Genomic DNA, 6,000 nt, shown 5'->3' with positions numbered 1-6,000 from the left:
AGGGAGAGGGACAACGAGAGCCGGACAGGTGGAATGTTACGACCCTACAACCTCCTGACTTATAGGTTAGAACCTCCTGACTCAGGCTTATTCCTCATTAGAATTAGAACCTTATGAGTTAGTGCTTCAGGCTACCTAGAACTAGGGGTGGGCATCAATTATAGACGATCGATAATTGATTGATAAGGATCTTGGTCGATCACAAAATATTTTGCTCGATAATCATTAATAAATTGAGTGGAAATTAGTTTGTCCACGTTATGTGTGAGAAATGAACTTTGCATTTGCCTTCGCATTGAATTTCGCAATGCAGTACGGCATGATGCAACAAGTTCCCGTACGTTAGCCAGATTGCGTTCATCTCTCACCCCTGAACATGTTAACATGATCATCTTTCTGAACAAGAACCAGTAGGCCTGCCGCCTACAGTCTCTCGCTGGATTTTAAGTTTAAGTCAAGCTGGACGCTCTTAAGGACACAAAAGTTTTCAGTCATCCTCCTATTTGTGAGTAACTGTTTTTTTACTGCTCCTATGGTGAGTTACTTATTTTACTATATTTTTATTTATAACGTAAAATGTGTTTTTAAGTTAAACAATTTAGGCTACTCACTGCCTTGTTTAAGATGATTGTTATCTGACTGTAGTGTCTAGTTTGAATGTGAATAAATGAATGTGTGCAATAGCAACATGTGGGCAGGCTACTGGGCTAACGTTATGGCTCGCAGATATTTTTTTCTTTCGAAATGCTTTGTGAAATGGAATGCCTGGAAGGAATACAAGAATAACGTTTTTTCCCCAAGGAAAACATGCTTGTTATTTCTGCCCTAGGCGTTGTTTTAATGAAAAAAAAAGCTTATCAATTAATTTATAATTGATTGTTAATTCTTGTGATTATCGAAAAAGAAATTGATTGTTAATTCTTGTGATTATCGTAAAAGAAATGTTGATCGTTTGCCCAGCCCTAATTAGAACCTTATGAGTTAGTGCTTCAGGCCACCTAGAACATTAGAACATTATGAGTTAGGGCTCTAGACTACCTAGAACATTAGAACCTTACATTAGAACCGTACGAGACTACCTTTAAAGTTAGAGCGGAGGATTTCATTTTATAGTGCTTTGGAGAGTAGCCTAACTATTCTATGAGTCTACAGGGTCAATATAAGAGAAGAGAGGCAGTGTTTCCTCTACATGCATTTCATCGTGGCGGACCGCCACGATGGAATTTCCTTCGCCACCATTCAGATTTCTCAACCCCCAAAAAAAAAAAAGATTTAGGCCGCTTTTCAGACCTTCACAGCGCTAGACACACCCACAAGCGCTGAAACTGGACCAGTCCGTGTGTGTCGCGAGTATTGAACTTGAGGCTGCGTTCGTAAATTCGCTCTGAGAGCCCCGGAGCGCACACTGGGTTCAACGTCATAAAGGGACCAAGTCATTTGATTGGACAAGAGGCATTCCGTGAGTGCTGATCAGATTTCCAGAGCGTATTTACGAACGCGCCCTGGCTGTCACCCGAACACCGCGAGCTAGCGTAGTGTAGTGTAGTATAGGATGCGTAGTGTAGTGTAGTGTAGGATGGAGAGAGAGAGGAGAAGCCTCTCTATGTGTTACCTATGTCCAGTGTACTAGAACCACTCTAACAGGAGTGTTTGTCCGTGAATAACACCGGCTATGCCCGGGGTAGAAACACAAGACTATAGCTGGATAAGGTCTACAGGTCTACACGGTCATTTTAAGCCGTCGACCAGCCCTCTACGACCACGGGAAGTCATGTTAAAAGTGAAGATACTTCTGTTAAACTAAGCTAAGCTAAACATCGCTAATCGCTAACTCCCTCCTGGGCTTAAAGTGACAAGTAATAACGTTGTGAAAAAAAACGTCAGATCAGTGTTTTTGTTTTTATTGACAACGGAATTACATGCTGGAAAAACATGCAGACACAGACAATAAGAGACACACGGGAGAAGTACAGGAAAACATTTTATTTTTTTGGGCCATTTTGGGCTGAAATTACGTCGTTGTTTTGAGCGGTCAGCACTACCCGCCACCATTGTAAAAATTCCTGGAGGAAACACTGAGAGGGGTTATACCGTAGGAACTACAAGCCTACATGTCTGTGTTTCAGTGATGTACGGTTCTATAATGTTCCAGTAGAGAGTTTTCCACAGCGTTCCTGATTAACATCAGATCCCATGGGGAGCACGGCTCCTGGAATGCTTGTGTTGGCAGTGCAGGATGGAAGAGAACATTCCAGAGAAAATCCGTAAAAATCCTGTCCCTGAGGATGTGACGGCAGTTATTCCCTATTTTAGTCAAAAGAAGGAGAGGGAGAGACAGGGCCAGGTAACCACAGAGAGAGAGAGAGAGAATATGGAGAGAAAAAGAGAGAGAAAGAGAATGAGAGGAGAAAGAGAAGGGAGATAACAAGAAGAAAACAACCCCCAGGCCATGCCAGGCCAGGACAAGCCTTCCCTCCCCCTCCCCTCCCGCCCCCCTTCACCCTGCAGCCTCCTACAAGGCCTGGCTGCACCCAGGACCATATGGCAACTCCATTGGAAGGGGGGGGGGCAAGGGAGGAGGGGAGAGTCTGCAGGCTACCTGAGCATGAACACAGTCAGCAGGGCTCCAGTGAGGGAGGGGGGGATAAGGGGGGAGGACAGACCATATGTCCAACCAGGTATTCCCAGGTCCCTCACACACACTAACAAGAACACACCATCTTACCACAGGACAAGAAAGGACTGTGGCTGTGTGTGTGTGTGTGTGTGTGTGTGTGTGTGTGTGTGTGTTCACGAACGTGTCTAACCGTGACCTTGCAGAAACACTGCCACTCTGGCTTCAACTTGAGTATGAATAATCTGATGTTAAAGGACTCTGCTGAACACGTTCTACCAGTCAGTGGTGTTTTTGTTGTTGTTGTTTGTGCGCTGCTGTAATGCCTTAATTTCCGCTTGGGGATCAATGAAGTATCTAGGCTCTCTATTTTCTATCTATCTATGAACACGATGCTAGGTTACGCTAGAGTACCACTGGCCTCCTTTAGCTCAGCATGGTCAACAACAACAATACTCAAATAGGCTGTGACTTTCAAGCGATGACTGATTAGTATTAACGGGCCCAAAGTGTACCAAGAAAACATTCCCTGCACCATTACACCACCTGAATGAATGAGAAGGTGTACAGTGTTCCTAATAAAGTGGTCGGTGAGTGTAGAATCCTTCCAATTGGGTACCAGTCCCACTTAGTGTGTGTCGACACACCCAGCGGTAAACCAGACAGTGGTAGGGGTATGCTAGTTTGGATTAGGGCTGAAACAACTCCAATAACTTGGTAAAAAAAAAAACACGATTAGAATCGTCTGCCTTGAGTATTCTTTTTAAGTACCAGTCAACAGTTTGGACACACTTTCCCATTAAATTTGCTGCCATGTTTTTATACAGAGCGCTGAAAATGATACTTGTTTATATTGTTCTCCCGAAACTGGCAACGTTTATTTATTTTCATACAGAAAAACAGGAAGGGAAACATTCTCTGGTTCTAATCATAGACACATGTCAAGGTTCCAGGCGGTAAAGGCCAGAGCGTGGCTCAGTTATTCTGTTTCCTCAATAAAACATAAAAACATAAAAAAGCACACACGATTAATCATCCGAATAATCGTCAGAATACTTCACTACCGCAAATACTCGATCGTTACAGCCCTAGTGTGGGGCCTGGGAACAGCCCCTGTCTCTGCAGTCTATACTGTTAAGCCAACACACCCACGGTGAGTGTTGTGATTTGGGCTGTGCTCTGCTGGGCTCGGGGGGAGGGTGGTTGGACCAGCTCTGGTCCTGTTACAGCCCAGCACTCTGGGTTCTGCAGCCAGCAGACCTAAAACATTCAGAGAGTGCACTAACAGCAGCCTGCAATATTAATGTCTGCTGCTGTGGTGTGCGCGTGTGTGTGTGTGTGTGTGTGTGTGGGTGTGTGGCATGCATATGAACAGTGCCTGCTGTGATGTGAATGAGTTTAAAGGGAATCTGCTGCAGTGAGAGAGAGAGAGAGAGAGAGAGAGAGAGAGAGAGAGAGAGAGAGAGAGAGAGAGAGAGAGGAGACAACCAGAGAAAGAGAGTTAAGAGGGGGAGAGGTGAGGAGAGAAAGACACAGAGAGGAAAAGCAAGAGAAGGAGATTTGCCCCATGAATAAAAGAGGAACCAGCACTAAGACACTCTCCTCCCATGGACAGAACCACTCTGACTGTCTATCTGGGCTTTACACTGATCCTCTGACTCCATCCCTCTCTCCTCCCCTCCCTCCATCTCTCTCCTCCTCTCCCTCCTCCATCTCTCTTTCTCTCTTCTCTCGTTGGCGCTGACTCAGCATCTCCCTGCCCCCCCCCCCCCCCTTCCAGGCCTCTGGACCAATCAGGATGTATCGGGAGACCCCCTGCATGAAGGTCACATGTCTCAGCAGGATGCACTGATCTGAGCCCTGTTTGAGATCTCCTCCAACCTCTACATGTTATGAACCGGGGGGGAGGGTCGCTGGGTAAGCTGATCCTAGATCTGTTCCAGTGGAGGCTGGTGGAGGTAGGAATCGGAGGATGGGGGGGGCGCATGCGTGTTTGATCGCGTTCCCCGTTCCACTGCATTACAATGCAAGTAAAGCTTTATTTATATAGCGCCTTTCGTACATGAAATGCAACTCAAAGTGCTTTGAAAAAATTCAATGAGCCCTGCGTCCTCCGATTTCTACCTCCACCAGCGTCCACTCATCTGTACATAAGGGCAACCTCTCTCCTACCAGGGGTAAGGGTTGCTGGGTGAGCTGATCTCAGATCTGCACTGTAAAGGAAACTTCTTCTCTCCCTTGCTGGCAGAGCCAGGGAATAAATACTCCCAGAGGTGGGAGTCTGATGACATCATGGGGTGGGGGTGGGGGTGGTGGTGGTGGTGGGAGTCGCCCGCAGTTCCAGACAGTCCTGATCCGCAGTCAGTTTAACTCGTTCACTCCTTACTGGTTCTGGTTTGGGTAACCCGACCCCAGACCTGGCTACAGCCCAGAACTATAACTGGGTTCTTTTAGCTGGTGCTGCTCCGGACCGCTCGCTCACTGGCCACTCTAAAAACAGCGACTCTGACCGTGAGCGCCCCCCCCATGACAGATATTAGAGAGCTTTTATGTCATTTTCCACATTTGCTAAAATCTGAAAATGAACACGTGATGATGTGTGTATAGGGGGGGTTAGGGGGGGGGAGGCAGGGGGGCTCTAACTCATGCTAACTCAATCCCACCTCTGGCCAAAGGGATGACATCACCACCACCAGTGGGTTTGGAATGGTTTGGAATGGTTCTAATGGATTAACCAGGAATTGTTTTGGAGGGTTTTTAACAAACACTTCACCTTCTGAAGGGCTGAAGGGATTTCAGACATAACTGCATGTTTCAGACATAACTGTCTGGATTGAGGAGATAACTTGGCAAAGGGAACAAGGTAACATTCCAAGTGTTTTCAGAGATATGACCAAGTGTGTGTACTACACACACACACACACACACACACACACACACACACACACACACACACACACACACACACACACACACACACACACACACGCTGCGTCTAAACAATGCGCGCCCTGACCCCTCCCCCATCCCTTGCTCCAGAGCGTCCTGACAATGGGGGGACCTCCAAAAAACACACACATCCCACGAGAGCTGGCCGTTTGAGCGAAGAAAACAACTTAAAACGTTGCAATTTCACTGAATCCCATCACATTATCCTCTCTTCCGCGAGTGAGGATAACACAAGATACCGTATCACTGATTCTAAGAATATTTTAGATGGTAAAACACACCAGCCGTGGCTTGCTATCATGCCAGCTAAATTAGCAATCGGTGTCTTTGTTTTTATCTAAAAGGATAAGGAAAATACTCCTCTAAAATAAAACGCTGAAACTTTTGAGCCCACTTTTGACGACATTATCTGGCTGTCTGAATCAAACGAGTCCCGT

The 6,000-nt window shown here is 46.2% G+C and overlaps 1 protein-coding gene across 1 annotated transcript in view; it reads right to left on the bottom strand.

The window, feature by feature from the left end:
• The window catches only part of clasp2 (cytoplasmic linker associated protein 2), a gene marked incomplete at its 5' end in the record, with an annotated part of 82,752 nt that overhangs the window by 76,310 nt on the left and 442 nt on the right, over positions 1–6,000 (bottom strand). The window lies entirely within an intron of this gene.

This window comes from Nansenia antarctica (genome assembly GCF_963989245.1).
Source record: "Nansenia antarctica genome assembly, chromosome: 3".
Lineage (NCBI taxonomy): Eukaryota > Metazoa > Chordata > Actinopteri > Argentiniformes > Microstomatidae > Nansenia > Nansenia antarctica.
Note: the sequence above shows the minus strand (reverse complement) of the source record. Positions and strands in the feature narration are given on the sequence as shown.